Source organism: Motacilla alba, chromosome 4 (assembly GCF_015832195.1).
Source record: "Motacilla alba alba isolate MOTALB_02 chromosome 4, Motacilla_alba_V1.0_pri, whole genome shotgun sequence".
NCBI lineage: Eukaryota > Metazoa > Chordata > Aves > Passeriformes > Motacillidae > Motacilla > Motacilla alba.
In genome coordinates this window covers 7,782,505-7,809,186 of record NC_052019.1, presented here as the reverse complement: position 1 = coordinate 7,809,186, position 26,682 = coordinate 7,782,505, and positions in this window count along the sequence as shown.

Sequence of the window (26,682 nt, the reverse complement as noted above, 5' to 3'; positions counted from 1 at the left end):
TCTTCTAATGGGAAAGTTATAGGATCAAGCCGGCGGCGCGCTGCGGGGGTACCGCGCCGGTAATAAAGACATTTTTTCTCCCGTTCATGTCCAAGCATGACAAGACACAGCGGCTCGCTCCCGAGAAGCCACTTGACATCTTCATTGTTCTACCTTCTCCGCTGAACACTTTTTTCCACCGTTTCTTGGGGTGAGCGTCACGAATCCGAGCGCGGCTTTTCCAGGGAGAGAGAGGGGGCTTGGCTTGGGTTTTTGTCTGCTCCCGGCTGCAGAAGGGAGCTCGCTCGGGCAGGATCTCTGCTCGTTTTCAAAGGAGAGTCCTGGGCAGATGTTATCAGGGATAGTTTATATAAATCCGAGCCTAGGTTAATTCAGAAAATATGTCGTTTCTGCAACAGCTGTGAGCCACACAATGTTATCGTGCTCCTGATATGCCGGCACTTAGATAACATGACAGTCCCTAGGTGATAGGGTCATATCAACCTTTGATGCTGAAACACATGCAAATTCCCCTTAGAGTTGGAAATGCAGTGCTTCTGGGGGCTGTTTAAAGAAGACATTGTTCAGATAGTGTTTCTCACTGAAGCTGCAGCTTATTTCCAAAGGAGGGGAGCCAGCTCTGTTGGATATTACAGAGACCCTTAGAAACATTTGAGAGAGAGCTTAAAATTAACCATTATAGCCCAATTTAAATGGATTTATGGAACATAAAATAAAACAAAAACTTGGCTTGTTTGAGAAACTGTAGAGTCAAAAATCTGACGTGTTCAGTAAATACAGCAGCCAGAGTCCTGCTGCAGAAAGCATTTGTAAAACACTGAGCATTTGACTTTTTCTTCATATGTATTTAATTCTAATGGACCATTTTGTGTCATCAGTTTTGAAGTGAGGCTACTTGATGAAGTCTTCAGGGAAAGGGCTTGAAAAAAACAGTGACATTGTAAGGACACAAGGATTTCAAAACCCTTCAGCAACCTAAAAAGGCCTCAGCCCAGAGCACTTTATTTAGGTGAAACACAGAGGTTTCCAGCATCTGAACTCAGACTAACCACAGCCTGTTTCAAAAAGCATTTAAAAGTAGATCACCCTTGTAGGAAACACATGTATTATTTAATGGTTCATGACAACACTGCCTTTCAATTTGTTGAAACACATTTGAATCAGTGTTGAGGACTATCACACCCAGGGGACACTGGGGAAGGAATTTTGGATGGCGCAAGGTCATTCCCTGCTTTGCCTGAGGTAAACCTCCTTCTTCCAAATGCTCTAATCTTTTCCTGATATCCTAGTGCTTACAGAAAATCACTATGGCTTCTTAAAGACAATGAATAGTCAATAGTTTGTTCTACTCAAAGATAAATTCAGTTTACAATCTCATCTGAAGAGGACCTATCTGTATGGTGGTAAAATAAAGTATTGTACAATGATATTCATATTAGATCACTTTTATATTGCCAGTGTAGTAATATTAAGGTGGATTTCTCTTTTGGTTTTTTGGGGTTTTTTCCCCGTACCTGGCTGAAGCACCCCTTGCACACACAGTCACTGGAAGTAGGTGTGTTAGGGTTTCTGTGAGGGATTATGGTATTGAAATCTTTGCTGTGGGTGATGAAGAGCCCAGGTCTCTGAGCCCTGACTGTGCTGCTGCCAGGTGACACATAACCCAGCTCTTCAATAAGTGTGCTCTCCAATAAGTGCAGTTTCAAACGCAGTCTGTGCTCGCATGTGTGAAGTGCACAGAGCCTTCAAGCAAAGCGCTGTAGCCAGCAGGAATGGCCTTCCCAGGAGTGCAAGGAGGAATGAGGAGCAGTCACTGCTCTTTGGAAGCGTTTAGTGAAACAGCCAAAGTGGGAGAGCAGTAACTGGCGAAGGACTGCCAGGGTGTGTAGCCTGGGAAGATGCTGCCCTTTCGGGAAAAGCAGATGTATTTTGCAGAGCTCGAGGCAATGACAAGTCTTGGAATGTCACAGCTTATGTTCCACCCAGTAGCCTGCAAGGAGACCAAATTTCTTGGACATACAACATTTCTCGTGGTTGTCTCATAAACAAATTATTCTTACTGCATCCACTGAGCTGTCCTTTCCTAGAAGAGCAAATACACAACAAAACCCGACCAAAAATGAAGTCGAGCTGTGCTGGCACAAAGAGCAATGCATGGGCTGAACCTGGAGTGATGCCATTTTCCTTAATCTGTTCGTGGGGAGGTAACAAATAGCCAGTTTCTCTTGTGTATCAGCAGCTTTGAGGCCTCTTTGTCAGCAGAGCTAAAGTCAAGTGCATCAGTAATGCCTGTTATTGTGGCAGACACCACAGAGAGAGCATTAGGAGCTCCCTCCTCACCCAGGGAACACAAACCAGGGTGTGTTTATGGCCCAATAATTGCTTGTTTGTGTAAAGTAATGATGTCCCTGTTTGGCTTTTAGACCAATTAGTAGAATAAAGGTGGTAAAAACACCAACATAATTAGTCTAATGACTATAAACCACTGACACTAAGTGTAAAATCTCTAGCCTTTTTGACACCCCGGTTTTATAGTGCAATATAAGGAGGGCAGTAATGTTAGCATGTAGGGGAGTTCCTCTGCTTTTGTAGCTGACTTTGAATGCCCCTGCACAATCCGATGTGTTTCCATTGCCTGGGGTGGCTGGCTGTGGCCTCATATTAAAGGAAAGTTGCCTCTGCTAATTATTCTTTGTACTGCTTTTCCCTCTTGCTAATTAAGAGTGGCAGAGAGATTTGATTATCATGTTTTTCTAATAGTTAAAAAAAGACAAAATCGAACCTCTACCCCCCCCCAGATCCCTAGGCTGAAACAGATGCTGCTCCTTGCATCCAGGGTTTCATTGCTTTATCAATATGGTACCAGCTGAGATTGCCAGGGACTTGCACAGCAGTTGAAGGCATTAAAAATCAGTCTTCTAGTGGCAGCCACGATGCCAGGGCTGTGTTTGGTGGGTACACAGGAGAGTTGGATGTGCAGTTGGATGTGCAGCTCCCTCTGAAAGCATGAACAGCTTCACTGTGGCACCACAGCTCCCTTCCCGGTGCAGTTCAAAAGTGACTGTGGAGATTGGGAAGGCCAAGATTCACCCCGGGATAATTATTCACCTGGAGACTCTTGTAAAAAACAATGCAAAGAGCAGAGCCAGCCTTAATTCCCAGATGTTGGGTGTCGCACCCACTGCTGGTTCTGCTGTCCAACAAAACAACCAGCAGGGTTTGGTTTCCTCCTGATCCATTGGGGAAGATGGTCTGTGGCTGCCTTTGCAGAGGAGCAGAATAACGAGGCAAAACAACAGGGACCTTTCACGTGGCAAATATTATGTAATAATGCTTTAAAAGTAATTTTTTCCTAAGGACACAGCTAATAAAAAGGAATTGGGAGTGGTAGCATTTTGACCATAAGTTTGAACTTCTCAATGCCTAGGAATCCCTGGATTCAGGCTAGTTTTGCTGAGGGTTTTTAGAATTTTTTTAAATAGTTTCCACAGATGTGAAAACCAGAATTTGTTGAATTAAAGATGATAGTAAAAAGGGTATCTCTTGCTCAGAAAGCTCAGCTTTGGTGTTTTGAAACATTTATCTTTTAGCAAGAGGTCCATCTTTCTTCCAGCCTCTGCTGAAGCTCAGCCCTCATGCTCTGGGCTGCTCTCTTTCCATGGCTTATCTAAAAAAGGTTCTGCCTTCCTTCACTCTTTTCAGATCAAAGGGAACATTATCAGTTTACAAAGCACCCCTGTTTCTTCCTGTCTCCCAGCACCTCTGTCTCACTAACCTTCCCTCCAGGGTCAAGGGATTGGGACCCAGCAGCTGGGAGCACTGGTTCCCCTGCAACAAGAGTGGCCATGGGGCTCTTCTGCACTGTGAATTAGAAAATCATGCCTCAGTTTCCTATTCCCAGGAAAAAAAAAACACTTAGTATGATGATACAGGCCACCAAACATCTCTGGTAGAAGATCTCTGAACCCAGGGAATCCTGAGGGATTCAATTTGACCCCCTGTCCTTGATTTGCACTGCTGGGAAAGAAAGGAATAAAAGGCATAAAAATGTAAGTTAAAGACAGAGTGTCACCCTTTGCTTTGAGTTTCCTGCCTTTTGTCAGGCTAAGTGCTCAATGCCATTTAGATGCAAGTTTTCCTAGGAGAATCCTCCCCCAGCCAGGCTTCCATGGAAAGTTTTGCAGTGCCCATTGCCTTCGTGGCTGCAGGCTGGGGAGCAGATCATCCAAAATCGCCTGTCATCGGAGAGTTCACTCATCTCGAGGTTTCATTATGGCTGGGTGTTGTTTCCTTGGGGGTTGGAGCAAAGGCAGGAGGAAGCACTTCATCCTCTGACAGGTTTTGCCACACAGTTGTGTTACTTAACCACTTTCTGCCTCAGTTTACCTGCCAATTCAATAGTTAAAACAGGTGTTGTGGGGACTAAAAATCCATAACATCTCCCAGTGCCTGAACATTGCTTGTGGGTTGCACTTAGGTTGGAGCATCTTCTTCAAAAATCTCTTTTGTTAATGCTGCATTTTTTCCTTTGCCAAGATGTCCAGATGGATCTTAGCTAAAAAAATAAAATTAATATTTTTTTTGCTAGATTCTCATTACAATATGTTACTGATAGAACACTTGCTTCTTAAATATTTCTCCCTTCTATCTATCCCACCCCTGTCTTGCCCCTAAACAGATTCTCAATTAACCACGAGAACAGATTCTCAATTAGGAATGGGCAAAACTCACAAACTCATTTTCACATATTTATATGGTTGGTCAATGTTTTTCTGTCTCAGATGATATTTCTCATTGGTTTTCAATTAAATAAAAGCATCTGCTCACTGGAAAAAATGTTTCAGCACAACTGAAGCTACAAATCAGTCTTGATCTTTGGTAAAATATGTGCTGCATCTTTTTTTCTGTGGGTGGTGACCTTAATTTTTGACCTTAATTTTTCCCAGAGGTTGTTGAATCCTGAAAGTTCCCACTGGTTTAGTAAGGTATGAGGTAAGGACCCTCTCTGAAAGCCAAATACATGAAAATAAGTGAGAATGCAGTTATTCAGGTGTAGACATGCCTGCTTCCCAATCCTGCATGGACTGGATATACCTGATTACACCTGGTCTCACCTGGAGAGCACACAGGTTGTTCTTCACCTTGTAGGCTTTGGTGGAAATCCAGGAGAACTCCATCAGACCAGTAGATCTGTACCCACAGAGGCCATGCAATTTTATGGCTGAAATTCCTGCCTGAGCAAATCACTGTGATTCTTGCTGTGACTTGGAAATGCAGTGGATGTGCTGAAGGCCAGATCATCCCAGAAAAAAACCCCAATGGCCTCTGTACTGGTCACTCATTCTTTCTAGTGGTGGAAGGACAGAGGGGGACAGTCCAGGAAGGACAGAGAGGGGTTGATTTCCCCTCACCACACTGAGCTCGTGCAAACCCCAGGCAAACTGATTTCTCAGGGAGCGGAGGCGAAGAAAAGTTAATTTATCTGCTCAGGTGAGACCATCCTTCCTATTGTAATTTCATCTTTAAAAACACAGCCCTGGCCTAAAGCCTATTTTCAGGATTTCAGCCCGTCCCAGGTCAGCCCTGGAGCACCAGGAAGGTGGCACAGCCTGTCCCTCGGTGCGGGGATCTGCGGCTGGGTTTAAGCACCGGATTAGCTGCAGAATAGCTAAGCTCCTATAAGGCTTGGGAAAACATGCTGCCCTTCCATGCTTAGAGGGTTTGCCAGGCTCTCCTGTCACTTAGAATGAATGGGGAGAGAAATCATTATTTAATTATCTGGGAAGCCCTTTAAAAGACTAATCAGCAAGGAATTTCTCTCCAGTAGTAACAGCTGGCTCTCACACTATGAGTCACAAAGAGAGATATTAAAAGGCTGTTTTTCTCAGTTAGTGAACTTATTAACTGTGCTCTCCTCTTTTATAGAAATGCTGCTTTGTTCTCTAACAATGGTCCCCAGCCCTTGAGAAACATGACAGCACGCTGAAGGGGATGGGGGACTGTCTTACTGTAAGTTGGGGTTTACCTAGTCCAGGATCTCACACTTCAAATGACAGTTCTGCTTTTTGGGGGGTTCATATGAGGCTCTTCCCTGCAACCAGGTGGCAAAGGGGTCTGTCAGAGAGAAGTCAAATAGAGGATGCACCAGGAAGGGGCACAGCATTTCATGCAGTGACAGCCAGCAGCTCATTTCCCTGCTGCTCTTGCAGCTAGGGAAAATTGCACCCAAGCTGGCTTCCCCTTGGAGAAGCAGTGGTTTGCCTCAGTGCTGTGGGAATGGCAGAGAGGAATGAGCTCAAAGTAGTGGGCTGGGCAGGATGAGATGAAAGATATCTCTCTGAATGAGACTGGGACATGGAGATAGAAAGGGGAGAGGTGTTCTTTCCAGGACAACAGCTCTCAGTGGACGCTCCCACTTGGGGCTGTGAATTGTCACCAAGTTGGGAAGACCTGACCCAGCTCTGCCTGGAAACCTCTCTGCAAGCTCCCCTCATCCTCAACAGTGGATTTAGGAATGAACAGCCACAGGGCACCTATTAAACCTCAGTGCAAGGAAGTGGCTTTAAGTTCGTGTGGCATCTTAAGTAACATTAAATGTGGGAAGCCATGTCTCAGGCAGTGTAATTCCAGGCTACCTGTCCCTGTCTCTAGGTTTACACTTGGGACACCAGGTTTGCTCTCCTCTGCAGTCTGCAGTTGTGTAATGAGCATTTCAAAGCTCAGCAGACCCCATCAGCCCCTCCAGGTCTGTCAGCCAGAACCTTGGCCTTATCAGAGCTTTGCAGAGGGAAGAGCTGCTTTCCTTCCCCAGGCCTGTCAGCCCTCAGAGGGTTTAAGCATGTAGCTCTCCAAACACAACTGGTCCAACAGTGCGGTGGAATTGCTGTGGGGATGGGGACAAGATCCCTCCAGGAAATTGGGGCACAAATGGCTGGAGAGGTGCTGGTTGTGTAGGAGAGCACACTTGGGCAGGGGCCAGGGGTGTGCTTGGCTCTGGTGGGGACTGGAGGTGTTTGGGTGTACCTGTGTGGTTGTGTACCTCTGTGGTCGGAAGAAAGGCAGGAAGGACTGAAGGGGAATGGGATTGCAGTTTACTCAATACCCATTCCCATATGTATAGTGATTTGCTGCTTGGAATTCTTCTTCAGAAATATTTTTCTATGTGCATATTTATAAATTTCAGACCTCCAAAAGAGACTTCCCCCCAAGATCAAGCATTTAAATGTGAAAGGTATTTACAGGGTCAAATTGAATTCCTGCTATTTAAGCCAGTGTCTCAGCACAGCAGAGAGGAGGAATCTCGGGCCAGGTGACATTGGGCTCTCTGCTGCAGGGGAAAATGAGCAATAATATTTACCTTGCACAGACAAAACCAGTATGAACACAACCATCCTCTCCTCTTCTGGGGCCCTTGCTGAAGACAGACGGCTCAGCAGTCTGGCAGTAATGGATAAATCTCAAAGGGCAATATTTCAGCTTATATAAGGGGATGGGGCTTCCTGCCAAGAGAGCTTCTACAATTTACATCAGGGAGGATTTGGCTGGAGATAAATCAGGTAATCATTCCCCTGGAGGAGCTGCGGTACCATCAGCGCTCACCTGTCTGCTCAGCATCAGAGCCAAGCCCGTCCTCCCTCGGGCAGCTCCAGCTATGAATTGCACATTTGGGGTGCTTTGGGAGAGGGAGGCCCTGGCAGTGATGAGAGGCACTGGCAAACTCAGGTGTGCCTAAACATTGGAGAAATAGTTGTTTCACTGGAGTGCTTTTCCTTAGAGAGGAGACCCCGCCAGATGGGTGAATTACCCCAAGGGATCCATGTTCAGCTCCCTGCTTTGCCTCTTTTTCCTGTCATCAGTCTCTTGGTCTTGGTCTGCTGCCTGCCAGCACCTCCTTCAGTGTCCTGGTCTGTAGGTCGAGAATTAAGCAGGACTTAGCCTGTTTGTCCTGTCTGTGCAAGAGATGGGATGGAAAGCAGGGCAAGCAGTGAGCAGTTTTCCATCTCCCCTGGCTCACATCCCTGCACAGCTGCTGCTGTGGGCGAACACACATCATCCTTGTGGGGTTGTGCAGGCTCACCCTTCCCTCCTGCTCCAGGACGGAGCTGCTGAGTCAGAGCTGTCTGCACCAGAGCTTGTCCTGGGGCTGCCCTGCTGGAGCTGCTGGAACCAGCCCTCCCTCCAGCACTGCCTCCAGCTGCAGCTTTGGTAGCAGACACATTTCCAGCTCCTGGCTGTCTGCATCTGTTCAGGAGTGGGATTTGCTCCCAAGATTTTGCACATGCATCCATCACTTGTAAAGCTCAAGCTGGTAGGGTGCAAGCCACAGCACTCTGGTGCAAACACAGCCCTGCTTCCCCCTCTTCCCTTCCACTAACCAGTGCTTTCCCTGGAGCTGCTGGATGCTGATGAAGCCTTGCTGAGCTGAGGCTCTACCTGATGCTCACAGGGAGGTCTCCAGCAGGCAGAGAAGGAGCTTCCTTTGCCTCTGCCCTGCTTGCCTGCAGCTTTGTTGTATAAATAAAAAGCAATTTGCTCCTTATTGTTTGCATTTTGTTTTCATACTCAGTGGTCTCACAGCATGCAGGGGAGGTACACACATGGGGAGCTCTCCAGCATCCCAAGGGAGATCAATAAACCTCTAATCAGTGCTCTGGGAAAGAGCTCTCCTCTAGATTGCTTTGGTATGTGTATGAGAGAAGGATATGATGGTGTCTGCTTAAGAAAGGGCCTTGCTGGAGATCCCATTCCCAGATCTCCCAGGCTGTTTTAAAAAACAAGGAGGAAAAAGTATTTCAGGTTTTGCAAACTGGAGCTTGATGCACAGAGGATTAAGAGTTCAATCTGACCACCCTGAACTGGTTATCTGCTGCTCTGGGCAAGACTGGGAGTTTGTCAAACACCTGAAAGTGCCCAGCAGATTAAACAGAAGGGCTGGGGACATTTGTGTCACCTGGGGGCTAGAAGAAGACCATGTCTGATGGCACTGGATGCCTGTGCATAAACAGCTGGATCGAGATGTCTTAAATCAAATCCCTGTCAGAGAAGACTGAGACAAGATCTCCTGCAACAAAAGCTCGTGCTTGTTTGTGCAAAGAGCACTCACATCACTGGATACTGTACAGTATCAAAGCATTTCTGGCCTTGGCTGCTATAAAAGCTCCTCAACAGATAAGAAAATATGTCTTTATATTTGCCATTTGACTATAAAAGGAGACATTTTAATCAACATTTGTCAGCCTGTCTGATGTTTAAATAGTGTTTTATTCTGTCCCACTGCCTGTTTGCTCACAAGCAGCAGAGATTATCACACCTGTAGGGAAATTGTGGCTTTCTTTTTCTTAGTTGGGCAAAATTCCTGCTGAAGTTGCATCAGAATTGATGGGTCCTAGCTCAGGTGAGTGTCCTGAGGGGCAAAAAGGAAAAGAGGTCAGACACAAAAGTATTTCAGAGCTAAATTCAGAAACAAGAGGACAGGGATGGCTGGTATAAGGGGGCCAAGAGACAGCCACCAGGTAGGAGGGACTGGACCCCAAGGATGTGAGCCTGGTGCAGCTGCAGCAAAGATGTTGAAGATTCTGATATTTGTGAGATACACAGGTTAAAACCAGCCCTGGAGCTGCTTCAGCCTTTCTTCTCCCTCCATCTGCCTTTGACCTGTGCAGTGAACCCATGCATCTCCCTGTCTTGTCCCAGCACCTGTGCCCATCTCCTCTCTGTCATGGGCACCTGCAAATCCACCAGGAGTGTATGAAGAGTCCTGCTGGGATGTGCCATGGGCTAGCTGGTGGTTTTTCCACCCTAGGTACAGAGATGCTTTGATGCAGGAAGGCACTTTGGGGCTGTGCTGACCTTGGCTATGTTTTGACCCATAATCAGCTGGAGGCAGCTGTGCCTCCTGGAGAGGTGATGTGCTCTGGGCTGTGTTCTCCCCTGACTGTGTCCTCAAATAGTCCTGCTGATGGGGATTCAGCCAGGACCATGGAAGTGCTGCCTGCCCTGTGTCCTGTAGCACGGAGGCAATGTTTGTACAATGTGTTGTGGCGCATCCTTCACCTCAGATACACAGTCTGCAGCCCCTCAGCTGGAGCCCAGGTCATCTCCAAGTGGCATTGTGGCTTGCACCTTTCAGATGTGACAGACAGGGATTTATGATGTTCAGCTACATTGGTGCTGCCTACAAATTCCTCTTTGCTTTTCTTTCTGGAATTTCCAGTGTCCAGGTCTCTCTCTGTGCTGCTGATGCTGAGGATGGATCTGATTTGTGCTATGAAGTGCTGTAAGCACTGGGGACTCTCAGTGCTTCAACACAGAGACAGAATTGTTCCCAAGTCTGAGAGATTTCCAAATTCCAAGTAAATGCCTGGTGGCCCCCATTTCTGCAAAAACAAAGCCAGACACCAAAGGCACCTGTTTAGGAGCAAAGCAAGAGCAAGATCTCAGGCCATGGCTTGATGCTATTTCTATGCCTTCTGCAACAGCTCAGTTAAAAGGCATTTTTGCAGAGAAAAACGTGACACTTAAAAGGTAACATATTCTTTTCACCTTCCAGTTTCCAATTCAGTTTGTAACTTAGCCCCAAGAAGTGATCAGGGGCTGCTTTCTTTTCAGCTTAAAATCTCTTTTTTTCATGCACTGGTTGTCAGTGCTCCCGAAAAGATTAAATAAGGCAGAGGTAATGTAGATTTAAAGAATTTTCCAGATGAAGTGCCAGAGCACTTTGAACTGAAGAAGAAAGGGGTTGCTGTGAGGGGACTGGGGTGCTGGGGGAAGGCACCGTGGAGCTTTGCTCAGCACACTGTGTGGGTAAATGTGCCATGACTGTGGAGCCGTGGGGGCTGCCAGAGCACCACTAACTCTGCTCTGGGGCACAGTGCAGTGCTTGCAGTGTTCTGACCAAAAAGCACATACCAGGGCTGTGTGTCCAGTGATGTCCCTGGGGAGTGGTCCTTCCTCAGAGCTGCAGAGCTCTGCTGTCCTTGACTGGGGGCTGGAGGAACCTTGCTCAGCTGCCTTGGTGCTCTCACACAGAGTATGAGCAGAGCTGATGGGGCAGAGGGAACCTTCACCCCTGAGCCCTTGCCCAGAGCTCCAACTCTGCATAAAGAGCAAAACCTCTCCAAGGGGAGGTAGCATGGGAGGAAAAGCTGGAATTGCAACAAGTGTGCTTCTTGTGTCTGTTCTGTGGCTTTCTCAGCCAGGGAAGGGGCATTGGACATCACCAGAGTCAAATGTTGCTGCTACCAACGGAGAAAGAGGTATCAAGGGCAATTTCTCCTTCCTGTCCTGCAAGGGAAAGATTCCACCCTGCTTCAGCACTGAGGATGTCTGGGCAAGAAGATGAGCTGCCACAAAAGATAAATTACTCCTGTTATCTCCAGATGGATCAGGTCTGTGACTGATGATACCAGCCCATGTGGAGGAAAGTTCTAGGGAGATTGTGGAAGCACTTGCTCTGTAATGCTCTCAGAAGGTGCAGAGTAACCTTCTGGCCATGAGCAGTGGCTGGAGGGAGTAGTGGGGGGAGGAACAAAATTTAATAAAAATAATAATATTTTTAAAAATCTCCTTTGTATTTCAGCAACACCTCTTCCAACATTCCCAGACCAAGTTAATGAATTAAAAATTCCTGGCAGGTGGGTATGAATTCCATAGATAGGTGAAAAGAGATTTGGAGGTAGAGTGAATAAACAATTTTGAGTCATGCAAAATGGTACTGGAGTGGGTAGAAGAAGAACCCAGGACTCCAGCTTCTCTCTGGCTGTGTTTTCCATATGCCTTTTTGCCTTCAGGAGTACTTTGTGCTCTGTGTAAGTTTTGTACCTTTTCTGGGGGAATCTTTGTCTGAAGAGCTGCAAGGCAGCGTGGATGGCCCTCAGCAGACTGGAGCACTTCAGGCATCCAGTGCCAGGGAGCAGATTCTCATCTCTGCCTGTTCAGGCTTGCTCACCCTTCGGGGTACGTGGGTGTGAACGTGTGGGGCAGTGCAGGATTATTTGGGAGCAGAAGGTAATATCAGAAATACAAGTCTTGACAACAACTCAAGGGCTGATTTTTGGGTGCTGTGCACCTGCAATCAACTTGCTTCTTTCAGAACTCTTCATCACCCTCCTGGGCAAGATTTCAAGGTGGCTGCTGACCTGGTGAGCTCTGGTGAAAAACATTTGTTTTGAAATCTAGCCACGGTTTGAATTGTGAGCTCTTGGGAGGTTTGACACTTGATGAATAGCCAGATCAAATACAAAGCCACTGAGTGTATGACAACAGATGCTTATGTCCTGCTTCTGCAGACATACAACACGCTTGTTGAGATACCATGGATCCCTTTCATCAGTTTTGGGTGTCTATTTATTTATGTTTTGTTTTACTAAGGGACCATCTTATGCTACTGGCAGGTGTAAGATTGTGTCTGGGCTCCCAGCACAAACAGAACTGACAGCAGACATGATGATGCTGAGCTCAGTCTTCCTTCATGACAGGCAGCTTTGCAACACATGTCCAGTCCCAAAATCACCACTGGGCAGCTATTCCACATGTCCACCTCCACGGGATACAAAACATTGCCCTGCAGTAATAAACAGCAGATTTGCTGTCAGAGACTCAGAGCTGTGTTGTTGGTGGAGGATTCCTCAAGGGCATCTTTGAACACAACATAGGAGAGAAATTGTGAGGTAGAATTCCCCCTTGGCTTTACAGAAAGGCTCACAGCCCTTACTTCAAACAAAGGAAAGAGCCCCACAGCTCCTTCCAGTCAGAGCTGAGAGAGGCTGACTGCTGGTCTCAAATATGGTGCCAAATGTAACCCTGAGTGGGTGACCCAAGACAGTGTTTAACATCTCCATGAGGATCAGTCCCTCTGTCCTTCCCTGTTTCACCTTTCCAGCTCTTGTCAGCCCCAGGTGCCTCTGAGGGAGGTGAGGAAACCCCAGCAAAAAAAAAAAAAAAAAAAAAAAAGAAAAGCTCCTCACAGATTCTAGGGGAACCAACCCATGGATGGCCTCAGGTGATGATCAGTCCCATGTGGAGAGGGACATGAACCTGCCTGGCCACCCAACAGCCCTTCTCAGACACATGACCTAATGGGGCTGTCATGGGCTTTTCATAACTTTGGGGCAGAAAGGGCTTGGTTTTAGGGTGCTGAGCATCCAGATCCACTGAACCCACTGAATCACTGCTGCTTCACAAGTGCAAAGCAGGCAGCTGCAGGCAGACAAGACTGAGGGCAGAGGCAGGGTCCTTTTCAGTTTTAGTCTTAAAATATTGCAGCACAGGTTGGATTTTAGCACTGGAATGGGGCTTTGCACACTTCCTTGGGTGCCCAGGAGCAGACAGTGGCATCCTGCCTTCCCTGTGTCCCCTCCTCAGACCCTTCATAAACACAGATGTTCCTTCTCCTCTGACAAAAATCATTCATGAAAAATTCAATGGGACGTTTCTTCCCCCTCTTTCTCCCTCTCGTTTTTGTTGTATTCTTGACAAGCTTGAACTCCATAGGGGGGGAAAATAAAAGAGCAGCCCAGCCCCTGATCCTCCCCGCATCCTGCTGCAGTGCCCATTTTACATGGTACAAAGGTCATTTAGCATAGCATGGAGCCCTCAGCAAGTTGCACAAGGCAATTTCATCTGATCCGTGATGGAATTCCACTCAGCCAAAGTCCTTATTATTATGCATTTTTTACACATTAGGATTTTCCTTTTGTTGGCAGCCAGATCTCTTCATGAGGTGTTAAAAAGTGCAGAGGGGCTCTCTGCTCCACTTCGGGTAGCTAATCCTGCCTTTAAGGCTGGGATAACTGTTTCATTACGGGATGGGCTCAGCTTTAGAGCCACTGATGTTTGCTGACAAGGACCTCAGAAATCAGCACAATACCTGAGATGGAAGAAAACCCATCTCTGCTTCTTGTGGGACAGCCACAACCCAGCAAGGGCTATGAGACTGACTGTAGTTTCTTTCTTCTCTTTCCCTTTTTTTTATTCCTTTCTGAAGTTCTAGCCCCTAATTTTCTAAATGTTTTCCAAGCTGGCAAACATGTGATGACTCATTTGCACCTGTGAAAAGCAATCCTCCCAGTTTGATGGATGATATTGCAAACTTTAAAAAATAAAGGTTAACTGGTAAAGTTAAATAAATAGATTCTCTCCCAGCACCGAATGGGGCGATGTCACAGGCAGAGCAAGCATCTGCTTCATGCCAATCACAGCCACGTGTCTCTTGAGCAGTCAGAAAAGCAGCTTTATTAAGTAGTGTGGTCCTCAAGTAATAATTAGATAATACCTGAGCCTAAGAAAATACATAGCTTTTGTTCATAGCCCTCATAAAATAATAGTGAGCTTTATTACAATGCCTCTGGCTGGAAAAATAATCAAATCCAGTCCTTGAGTCAGTGGGATATTTCAGTGATTTTAAACTGGTTTGACTTTATCACAAAAGATGAATTCAAACAGGAACAGGTGCAGAGAAAAGCAACAAGGATGGAGGATAATCAGGGCCTGGAAAGCCTGTTTTATGAGGCAGGACTAAAAGAGATTGGCTTGTTAAGCCCAGCAAAATGAAGGGAACATGACTGCTGTCTATAAATACAGCAGGGATGTAAATACAAAGCAGGGAAAAGAGCTATTAAAGCAAAAGGCAGAGTTGGCACAAGAACAAATGGCTATAAACTGGTCACTAATAAACATAGCCAGGAAATCAGAAGATGTTTTTCAGCCACCTGAGCAGGGCTGCTCTGACACAGGCTTCCAGCAGCAGTGGAGGGAGCGAGGGCTGGGCTGAGCTTGGGTGGTGCCTGGCCAGTTTCTGGCAGGGATGGCATGTCCTGAGGGCCAGGACTGAATCCAGAGCTCTGGGAGAACCCAGCTATCCCACCTTCATCTGTCAATGCAAATACTTCATAACAAGTGGGGGTGGAAGGAAAAAAAGATGGAAAATTGTAACAATGCTGGCAGTTTGCTGGGAAAATATTGCTTCTGGGATAAATAATTTCTCATTGAATAGAAATAAACAGTGAGAAAAATTCAACCAGCAAGATAAGAACAGATAATGAAATGTGGGGCAGCAGTGAAATGTTTATTTCTGGTTTATATAGGAAGCAGATAGAACTGGCACAGCTAAATAACCTGAAACCTCTTTTCTTGATGACAATATGAGTTTTCTCCCCTGAAATATAGCAAAACTCAGAAAAATTATACAGGAGAAGATCTTGTAAGACCACCTCAGTTGCTAGCAATGAGCTGATAGCATTTGGTAGGTTATGAAAGGATAAACTTAATTTATCTCTTTCTTTCCTCCCTCTTCCCCATTGAAAAGATGGACAAGGACTTCCCTTTGACACACTGCCCAAGGAACACGGGGAAGGGGTAAATTAGTGCAACTATTTAATTCCCTTGCTGAAAGTGCCTTTTTTTCCCTTCAGATTGAGACAAACGGAAAAGTTTGAGCGAATTCAGCAGTCTGGCACAGTCTCTTTGGCTGAAGCTGGTCTGCTGCATATGAAATCCTTAAACGGATTTTGGCTCAACAGAAACACACTGTTTTTGTTTTGTGAGTAAACTCCAAGTGTTATTTGGAGTCATCCTCTCACAAACACAGGCACAGAGCAGCATGTTTTGGTCAAGCTGAATCAGTTCCTGCCTCAGCAAAAGGATTTTAGTTAATGGGTTTTTAAGTGATCTAATGTTCATCTTGTGAATGATGAGAGGACAAAAAAAAGTCTCTGTTCTGGTTTTATTTACACTCCAGAAAAACCTCTTGTATTCCATGGAGATGTGGGGATACAGAGGGAAATAACTGGGAGGAGATCTTGATCCCACTCTCAGCAGCTCCTCTACCGAGTCACTGACTCTGTAAGAACAGTAAGTTTCCCTCAAGACATTGTTCCTATCCTGTTTTTCTGGTCTATCAGGTACATGTCCAAGTCTTTTTTTGCAATTAAGAACACACTGGTCCCCCTTCAGTAATAATAAAGGCAAAGAGAGCTAATGCAAATAGTTACCAAAGGGGAGTAAAGCAAGCGTGACGCTTCTAAATAGGCAAGTGACCGCCGGCCCTGTGGCTGCAGCATATCAACACAGGCACACATCAATAGCAGTCAATGCTGTGCCAGGAGCCAGCACCCAGCACTGTCCCACAAGCCATTGCCATTCGTGCTTCAGCCACCCAAAAGCAGCCCAGGTGTCTGCCCGGGCTCCATGATGCACGGAGCCCTTTTTCCTATGACTCAGTTGTGAACTCAGGTAATGCCATGGAGAAATTACACAGACCCAGCATTAGTAACTAGGTAATAACCTGTTCCTAATGGTCCAAATGCAAGATCAAAGGTGTTTAGAGAAGCATGGGCAAGGAAACTGCTGTGTTAAAACACAGTTAAAACTAAATGACAGCCCATCGCTAGGAGACATTTGCTGAGAGACATTTACTCAGCGGCATTTACTGCACGTATTAGCAGGGGTGATGCAGAAGGGACAAATTCATTACCAGGGTAATGATTTTACATTACTATTTGCATTCTGTGGATTATCTCCAGGAACCATTTTTTCTTCTGTCCATATGTACATACTATTATTTGTCCCTGTTTTCTTTCATGAAGATCAAATCTGCAGTGAAACTTGAGAGAAAGGCAGAACATAGAAACACGGCAATGGCCTTCAACCCTTGATTTGCTAAAAAGTGGGATGAAAAAGTACTCTAACGTGCTTGCAGACTGGGTAGCTGTCAGGACATAAAGAAGCAAGGTCTTCACTTGCAGCAAGGTCTGCAAGCCAGGTAAAACCTCCTTGAGGTTTCAGGGTGAGGAGTTCACTGAAGGTTGTGCAGTAATTGTGGCATGACAGTTGCTTAGTCCCATCGATCTCCTGAAAAATGCCTTTGAGTGAGGAATTCATCCATGGTATGTACTGTACAGAGGAGAATAACTTCTGGTTTGTGAGTTTCCAGTTGGAAGGGTGCACTGATAACACGCCATATGCATAAATTAATGATTAGTCTGCTGCAGGAACACGTATTGATCTGGTTTGTAAAGTGCCTTTTCCTTCTGTCCCAGAAATGTCCTTGCTGCTTCTGTTCATCCTTTAAAATGAAATTCTTTAAGAGAATGGAAATTCTCAAAGTACACTTGAACTTTAAATTAGACTTCATGTGACAAGGCCGTCATCTAGAAATGGGACAGGATGTGCAATTTCATATAGAAAGATAGAGAGAAGGTGGGCAGGATGGGAGAGAAGAAGAAGGAAGAAAGGAGGAAGCTGTAAGGAAGGAAAATATATAAGGATGGATCAAAAGTGTCCAGCTCAGATCCAGTTCTGGAGCCTGGCTTATCCCCTGCATCAGCCCAGCTTCAAATAACCAATTTTTATGGAATGAATTGATATAATTGAAATGAGGCTTTTGGGTGGGTCACAGAACGAGGGCTCCATGACAGAATACAAATCAGGGTGCAAATTTGGATTTCAAATGTCCTCAGATCTGGGTGTGTTTAGATGTGCAGTTTGGCATTACATTTCCAATAATGAGTTTCCTGAACAATAATTAAGCCTCAGCTCAGGGAGTAAACAATTTGCTGGCTTTGCAACTGCCCCAAGCTGATATGGTCCCCCCCTTGCGCCAGCATCTTTTTGTCCTGTACTGAGGAAGATCCTCCTCAGCCTTTATCCCAAAGCCATTTCTCTGCCTTGAAGCCAGGAGGAGCCAGTTGCAGAGGAGGTGCCTGTGACACCCATTGGTGGACAGATGAGGATCCACACGGAACAAAGTACACCTAAACAGCTTTTTTGAAGTGGTGCTACACCAAAGGACTGGAGCCTGAGGATGGCAGAAGTTTTGTTGGCTTCAGCCAGTTTTTTGGTTGGGTTTGGTTTCTTTTTGTGGGTTTTTTTTTTTTTTTTGGTTTTTTTTTTGTTTGTTTGGTTTTTTTTTGGGGGGGTGGGGTGGGGGGTTTGATCACTCCTGGTAATTACTCATGGCCTATCTTGCACCTTTCATACTCCTGGGGTGGAGGATTCTCACTGTTCTGGGCACAAGGCTGACTCCACGCATGGGCAATCACACGTTGCAAAGGTTCAGGGTGAGCACATCAGCTCTGTTGGTACCTGTGGCCAGCCTGCTGAAATACCTGCCCTGAAGGTGTTCAACACCCTGCCCCATGGACTGGAGACCTGCACAGACTGTCCAGGCTGGAAGTCAGATGGGAGAACAGGGTGATGCTGCTCCCGTGAGATGCCAGCCTAATGTGGCATAGGTGCCAAGCAGCTGCTACACTTACAGGGCTTCTTGCTTTGTGTTTCAGGACTTCTCACTGTACCCAAACTAAAATAGGTGTCTTCTGGCTTGGATGTGACCTGAAAGCAAAACAAGACAGTATGTTCAGATCACCAGAGCTCAGAGGGCTACATCTCCAATTCTGATCCTTTTATTGTCTATTTATTCATATACAGTTAATAATTTCTGCCAGATGCTGAAAACACTTTGTGTCATCTGAAACTTAGAAAACTTACAGAAAGGAGGCTAATAAATACATATATGCATAGCACTGCATCATGACTGCCTGCTCCTGGATGATTACTGCAAGGACCCCCAAATTTCATGCTGCCGAAATGTATTTAGACATGAATATCAATTTGAGACTTCAGTTCTGATCATGCTAGATGACTCTTAACAACCATGACCAGCCTCTCCTCAAATCATTACCATTCGTATAGCCACAAAAGGCAAACTTGATGAGAGAATGAGAAGCTAGTAGGGTCTCAGGCTAAGCATACAACAGTGGGATAGCTATAAATGAACCTTTTCAACCATAAATTACATGTGGCCAGTAATTCCCTTTTCTCCCTCTCTCCCTCCCTCCCCATCCTCCCCCTCCACTCTGAAAACCCTGGGACAAAGGCTTGCCTCTCTGAAGGATGCCTTTCTGGAGGATTAAGCAGCTTTTGTTGACAAAATACAAATTACAACTCCTTTGCTTGGTGTCCCGCCTTCTCAGCTGGGCTCCAGTCCCTGAGGGACAAGGCTCTATTACTCCTGCGTAGATGAAGAGCTCAGAATAGGCAGATGTAATTATTAACACCATTCAATGGAGTGTCTTTCTGAATTATCAATTAAAAATCTCTACTGTTTTTTCCTCACACTAAATGGAAAGCTGACAGCAGTTAATCTATTGTGCGGCAGAGCTTTATATGCATATTTAAACAGTGTGCTTCTCTGCTTTTTTATTCCAGGGGCAGTGTGGGGTGAGAGGGACTCCCATGAGGTAGCACAAAGACCCCTGTCATTTGATTGAGAGAAGAGCCTTTGGAAAAATATTGTCTCCTTCCACCCTGGCAAACAGGTCCCGTGGAGATATCCAAACAGCCTGAGCTGCCCGATATTGTGGGAGGTGACAAACGAGCGTCCCTGTCCCTGCTCACCCTCCAAAGTGCAGCTCCTTGGCCGTGCTGCTATTAAAATGCAGAGTTCACGGGCGGCAGACCCATGAGCACGGAGTGAGAACAGAAATGAAGCCATGTGATTAAAACCAACAGCCACGCCGAGCCAGGCTGCCAGGAGCTGTCAGCTTTTGGCTGAGGGGGAAGAGTGATGGGCTGGGTTTTGGGGAAGGGGCTGCGAGGATGCTCAGGAGCAGGAGGTCGTGGGTACAGTTCTGTCAACTCTCCTGCTGCCCCACAAGAATGTCTCCAGTCCTCACCAGAATAAACTGCCTTGCAAACCTCCCCAGCATGTTTCAAGTCTGCTGAGAGCTCAAAATTTTCCATTGGTGGCACCGGGATATCGAGCTATCACTTATTTATTATCATGAACCACTAACCACGAGTTACCACTTGTCAGCACCAAAGTCCAGTCCTAAAATTCCTAAAAATAATTTTAGTCCAGTCCTAACATCTTAATTTTTTTTTCTTAATTTTTTTTTTCTCAAATCCTTTTTTTTTTTTTTTTTTTCTTTTGGGCAACTTCTCTCCAGTCATAAAGCTGGACCTACTGCTTGCACAGAGCAAACTACTGATATATGGGTAAATTATATCCCATTTTTTCTTGTATGTATTGTGTATGTCATATTTTTTCATAGCTGGGATTCCCACCAAATCCACAAGTAGAGTGAGACAAGTTTTTAAACACTGGAGAAGTGGCATTATGCATAGCAGGAATTTCAGTTCAAGGGTTTCAATTTCCAGAATGGTGTCAACTGAAAAGGCTCCAAAGAAAGACAAAACAAGCCAAATTTGGGAGTATCTCTGGGCTTGGAGAAGTAGAGTTAAAAATGCTATATCAGACAGAAAAAGTAATAACTGCTAAGGAGCTGGAGAGCATTTGGGGCTGGACATGTGCCTTCAGCAGTTTAGAAGCTTATTTTATTAGCACTTAAGTCCTAGAAGTAGCACTGAACTCTTGACATGTTGGACCACTTCCACCTATTGCCTAATACAACCCTTATTCTCTTTTTCTAGCACTTCAGAGTTACCTAAGAGCATGCAATACCTGGGCTGGCAATTTTTCTCCCTTTTTCTTTTTAATGATTTAATTCCCCTTGCCCCCAAAAGCCAGACCCCAGTAATGAACCCTAATGCACATGCAAGTGTTTCCAAGCTGCGCTGCTCCGCTCAAAAGCCTTTCTCCAAGATGAATAGCATTTGAACTTTGTCCAATTTTTCTTATGTGGTATGTGCCCTTTATTTACTCCGTCATGTATATCTCACTCCATTTAAAATATTCACAGTTTGTTTTCAGAGCTATCTGGCTGGCCTTCAGTCTGGGTTTAACAAATGTTAGACATTATATTCACTTGCATATATCAGGTTTTGTCGTGAACCAGAAGAGGAAAAAAAAGAATTTAAAAAAAATCGCCTTCACCATGATTTAAATAACATGTTCAGATCCTTTATTTTTTTGTTTTAAATGCCTTCATCTCTTGGCCTTATAAGGTGCAGACTGTCTCACACTGAACTCTAGCTGGGTGGCCTCAGTCAGCCAACAGCCCTGCAAGCTCATCCCATTAAAGTCATTATGTTTACTTCTTATTTCAACAAACCAACCTGGATTTTGAGGCAGGAAAAATTGAGGGAAGAAATCCTAGGTCCATTTCAGAGAGAAAGGGTGAAATTCAGTCACTTCTAGGTTGCAAAATGAAAGCTCTCTCCATTTGCTGCTAAAAATACCCTTTTTTACCCTGGCAAGGGCTGTCCTTTTGCTCATAAGATCTAAGGAACCAATCAGTTCATATCTGAGTACCACCACTCTGCCCAGACCTCTGGTCCCACTCCATGAGGAGAGTGTGTTCCTTCATAACAGCACTGATAACCTCACTTTCAGTGGTTGGGAAAACTGAGGCATGGGCCCTCCAACACAACATTGCTGGGCAAGTCAGGGAGCAGAAGAGCAATGCACTGGAGACTGAAGAGGGGTTCAAGGCTCATGTGCACCAACAAGTACCACCTTTCACACTGGGGACACAGCTTTGCCTCCTTGCCCAGGGATGCCTCTGGTGTCTTGTAGGTGTAGGGAGACTGTGATCCTTCTCCCAGGAATTTGTAGTCCAGGAGTCAGAGAGAAAGGACCAGAACCTGCTGACAACAAGCCTTGAGGCAAAAATGCCAATGCAAAGGAAAATGATTGTAAGGCTGTTGCAAAGGGGAATGAAAACAAAGAAATCTGGGTTTCTGGTAGAGTTCCCTTGTTGATGGGCTGGGCTCAAGGTCCTCAGTCCCATCTCGGAGTGGCTGTGCCATCATGTCACTTAAATTGCTCATAATATCTCCTACATTTTTCCTGGGGCAGGGGTGAGTTCCCAAGGCCGTCGGTGAAGAAAGGAGCCCTCAGCAGAATGGTTCTCCTGGATTGCATATAAAAAGCCAGGAGTGGGTGCTTGGGAAGTGTGAGGTAATCCCTTGAGCTGGACACAGCCCCAGCTACCTGTGACTTCCCTGGGGCTGTCACCATGTGACCCATTTCCCTCCTGTCCTCCGGATAATGGGACAATAAAAGGAAGATTGAGGAGTTGACTTGATAGAGAGTCCAAGTACATTCCAGAGATACCGGGCACTACAAGGGCTCTTCAAATTCAGCTGGAGAGCACAACAAGAACCAGTAAGAAGAAGCTCAGCTGGAATTTCAGGGCAGTCAAATTCACAGGGGAGATAAAGCATGGAAAAACAATTTAAATAGTTAAAACCGCAAGGCCGATTAACCCTGAGCACAAAATATGGAGGGGAAATAAGACATTTTCAAATCTATTTCCAAATTCTTCATTCAGTCAAACCCCTTTCTAGAAGGCATGTTTTGATCATAATAAAAGTGATTGTCTCAACAGAAGGAAACCAGGGTGAAATCCCCATGGATGGTGATTTCCAGAGGACCTCCCCAGCTGAGCAAATGGATCTTTTTGAGTTTAACAATATCCTGAGCTCTTCATTGTCGAGATTTATTTTTATAAACTCAGTCCTGTCAGTTGTGTGGCAAGAAGTGTCAGCACTAGCCTGGCAGTTTATAGGAGAACTTTTATCCTTTTGTGTCTCACAAATGTCTCTGTGCACAGGGAGCAAGAGAAGAGGGGGAGAGAGAGTGCTGAAGAGGCTCATTCCACGGAGCTGGAGAAGAGTCCCAGCAGTGTCTGGTGGAAGGCTGCACCCTGCCAGTGCTTGCAGCCGGGAAGAATTGCTTAGCAAGCTTTTCTGAGGTGAAATAGCGAAGCAGCAAATGCAAATGGGTGAGCTGGATAAACAAAAACATCCCTCGGAGCAAGCTCTGGGAAAATGGATTCGGGCTGCTCCCTGCCAGGGCTGCAGTCTGCATTCCTGCCCAGCAGCAGGAGCTGGCCTTGCTGCTGGCCCTGTAGGGAGATCCAGCCTGAGCTTGGAGAGGCTCTGCAGCCACTGGCAGGACTGTGCTCATGGACCAGCTCAGACTCGGTGCAACGCCCAGGCTTCTGCAGCTGGAATGAGCATTGCTGTGCTGTTTGTAGCTGTGTGAAGAGCCGTGACCTCACGCCTCTGCCCCGTGGAGGAGCTGCCCATCATTCACCTGTTTGACACCTAAGATAACTGATAGTTTCCTTGAGGTCCCTGCAGGCTGAGGTGGGATCATAGCAAAGGTCTGACCCTCCACAGCCACACTCATCCGCTGTGACCCACAGCTTTCAGAATTTGCTGCAGCAGGAGCCTGACTTTGGAATGCTCTTTTGGTGCTGGACTGCATGCCCACATTACAAGGGAAAACAGCTTTAACCTGAAAGAGACTTGATTTAGATTAAACATTAGGATGAAATTCTTTCCTGTGAGGGTGGTGAGAGTCTGGGAGAGGCTGCCCAGAGTTGTGGATGCCCCATCCCTGGCAGTATTCAAGGCCAAGTTGAGTGGGGGCTTTGAGTGAACTGGTCCAGTGGAAGTGTCCCTGCCCATGGCCTGGGGGTTGGAATGAGATGCTCTGTAAGGTCCTTTCCAACACAAACCATTCTTGGATTCTGTGGCATACATGCTGCATGCTGCATACAGACAGATGGATCTCTCTTCTCTGTGACCGCCACAGAAGACAAAAAATTCCAGCTTTTGTTTGTAGGTGAGTGGTGTCTGTTTCCTTCCTGTGCAGAGGTGCCAAGCAAGGCATTGCTCTGGCTGTCCCCAGGTCACTCTTGGATATAGGGAAGCATATCCTGAACCACAGCACTTGGAATCATTTTGCATCCTGCCAGCAGTTGTGTCTCATGTGTCTCATGCACCCGAAGTGGGTTTCCTACAGTAACCTTCCAAACAGCAAGGCTCAGAGGTGTGAAAGGTGATGTTATAACGTGCTGCTGTTTACATGGCAGCTTTATCATTCACATTTCACATTTGCTTGAGAAGAATCCAAGCTGAGCATTCCTTGATTGCAGCTGTTGCATCCCAGGTTTGCAAACTGAGACCATCATTGAATTACACCATTAGAGCATTCTCAATGCTCCCAGAGCTTGCTGCTGTTAATATACAGGTTTTTAAAACATGTACAGACTGGTCTGTATATAAAACACAACTATAACAGAGGCACATGTTCAATTAGTGTCCTCCCTGTGCAATTAACTTCAGATTTTCCCCAGACTGCCTCAGTATTTTGGAGTACCACTAAAATCCCAATCCCATGGCCTGAACTCTGAACCAGGCCTTTAGATCTGAGAAACACACTCGAAAATGTTGACGTGTCACTGTAAAAGTCATGCCTTAATATCTGAATCAACATCTGAGCCTCAGCCTCACACAAATTAATATTTCTCTGCAATGTAAAGCCTAGATGTCCCTTTCTTCTCTAACTGAAAGCTGAATTTTCATACTTATCTCTTTATCCCACCTTTAGTAAAACCAAAGAACATTGTGAGACTTCTAGCAGGACCATGAGATTTCTGTCTGCATGTATCTGGATGAGCATCTGACTGAACCAAAATCACCAGCCTCTGTGAACTTTTTCTGACTGTTTTCCTATGGGTGACTACACAATAATTCACCTTTAAAAAAAGCCCCAAAAAACTAAGCAGCAGTTGCAAAGAAGAGGCTGAGAGTATGAGCCATGATGCTTTAATGTTTATAATTCAAAGTAGCAAAAGTTTGTTGCTCACGTATCAAACATATCATGATTTTTAAGAAAATCTCAGGATTTTGTAAAGAGTGCTTATCTATTATTTTTTTTCTAATATGAAGTGGGCAGCCTGTGAACCCTAAAAATACAGAAGTTACAACAGGACCCAAATAAATAATCACTTCAAACATGTTTCCTTCCCATTCTGTTCAATGGTTTTCTTTATTTAAAAAAAGTGCATTCACTTTTTTTTTTTATTTTATTTTTCCAAATCAAACTATTTGTGTTGAAAAGATTGGAGGCAGAAAACAACTTGCAGCCTGGGTGATGGAAAAATGGCTACGCTAAAACTGCCAGCATTTGCCACTTCTGTTTCCAAGTGACTGAGACTTTCCAGAGACAGAGCACCCTCATGCTGCAGAGAAACAGCTTCTTTATCCAGGCAGCTTATACAGTAACTTGAAAAGAATAATGACATTGCCTAGAAGGCTGCAAATCAAGTGACACAAGCCTTGGTGCTGCTGCTCCTCTCTCATCTACCCTCCCATCCAGGACCTGCAATGATTTTTTTCCTTGCAAGTGGTTTCCTATTTCACTGGCAATTATATGTGCACAACTGAACACAGGCAAGCTTGTAATCATTGACTGTCACATTTGGAAATTCCTCTTGTACTCCTTCATCAGCTTGGCTTTTGATTTAGAGGGAAAGCTGCTTTCTGTATTATTTATTCCAGGCAATTTCCAAAGTCTTCAGTATCCTGAACTCTTTCTAGGAGGTATTTACCATGACATTTATTGAAGCAGAATGGCTAAGATCAAACAAACATTATTACTGTAGCTGCATAAGCATATTTATGATTAGAAAATGCAAAATATTTGTTTTCTTTTCCTGTCATGAAGTCTCACGTGATTACATGTTGGTAATCTATTGGTTGGAGTGGTGTTTGACATGTGTCATTCCATGCTGGTCATTAATATTTTGGGTGATGTGACACAAAAAGTCCTGTAATGGCGAAGTGGGGCAAGGAAGTGTGAGGGGTTGGCTCAGCCTCTGTGACTCCTCCCAAGCACCTTGCCATTGCAAAGGGTGTAGGACTTTTCAAAATTCAGGGCCGACTGATGCAAAGCTGTGGAAGTGAAGCCATGTGGTTTCAGCAGAGCTTTTGTCTTTCTGGTGTCTGTGGGTTGAATTAAGGCTACACTAGAGAAATCAAGTTGTGTGAAGAAGTGTAGACCAGCTTTGGCCACTTGGGTGTCCTTGGGCTTGAGATCACACTGGGCATCACACTTAGAAAGGCAGCAGTCTTTAAAACCAGGCTTGAACTTCCAGCAGGATGTGGAATCAGAGGGTAAATGTTTGGAACAAATGGCAGTAGCAGCAAAGACCCCACAGCCAGAGCTTTGGTGACAGCTCTCCTGGGACCATGATCCTCACTGGCAGTGCCATTGCTAAATCTAGCACCAGCATTTGCCAGTGCTGCTGTGAAAGTTCTGCCTGGATTAAGCTGCCATGGCTGCAGTCACACCTTCTGTTGAGTTGCCAGTCCTAAATTCACTTCCTTTGTGGATGAGACAGAAAGGATAGTTTATAAGCACACACAGAGCAGTGCTCCACCTAAGAGAAGAAACATCTTTTTTTCCTGAAAGTAATACAGACTCATCACTCACACAGATTTATGTTTATTATAAAATAGCAGTAATAATGCATTATAAAAGCTTAAGAACATAGGAATGATTTTGTAAAGACCCTGATATCCCACTATCCTATTTCTAAGCCTTGGCCAGTAGCAGGTGTCTAAGAAGGGATGTAGGAAAAGGGTAAGTGTAAACAAGATTCAACAGTTTGTACTTCCACAGCTTAGTCACATCTTTGAAAATATGTAATGCTGGAATAGTCAAGGGATAGTTGGAGGGAAATGGACTTCTAGTTGCTGGAAACATCCAAAGTGATTTCACCCCAGTGGGTCATAAGGTGAAGAAATTAGGTATATAGTCCAGGAAAACAAAGGAGGGTTGTGGATGTAGCTGAGGATCAGCAGTGGGGGCAGGACTTTAACTTCACTGCTGGGAAGGGGAGCTGGCACCAAGGGAGGAGCTGCAGCCCAGCAGGACATCCCCTGCCACCTCTGGAGACAGGTCTGCCAGGGCTAAGGGAACCGCTG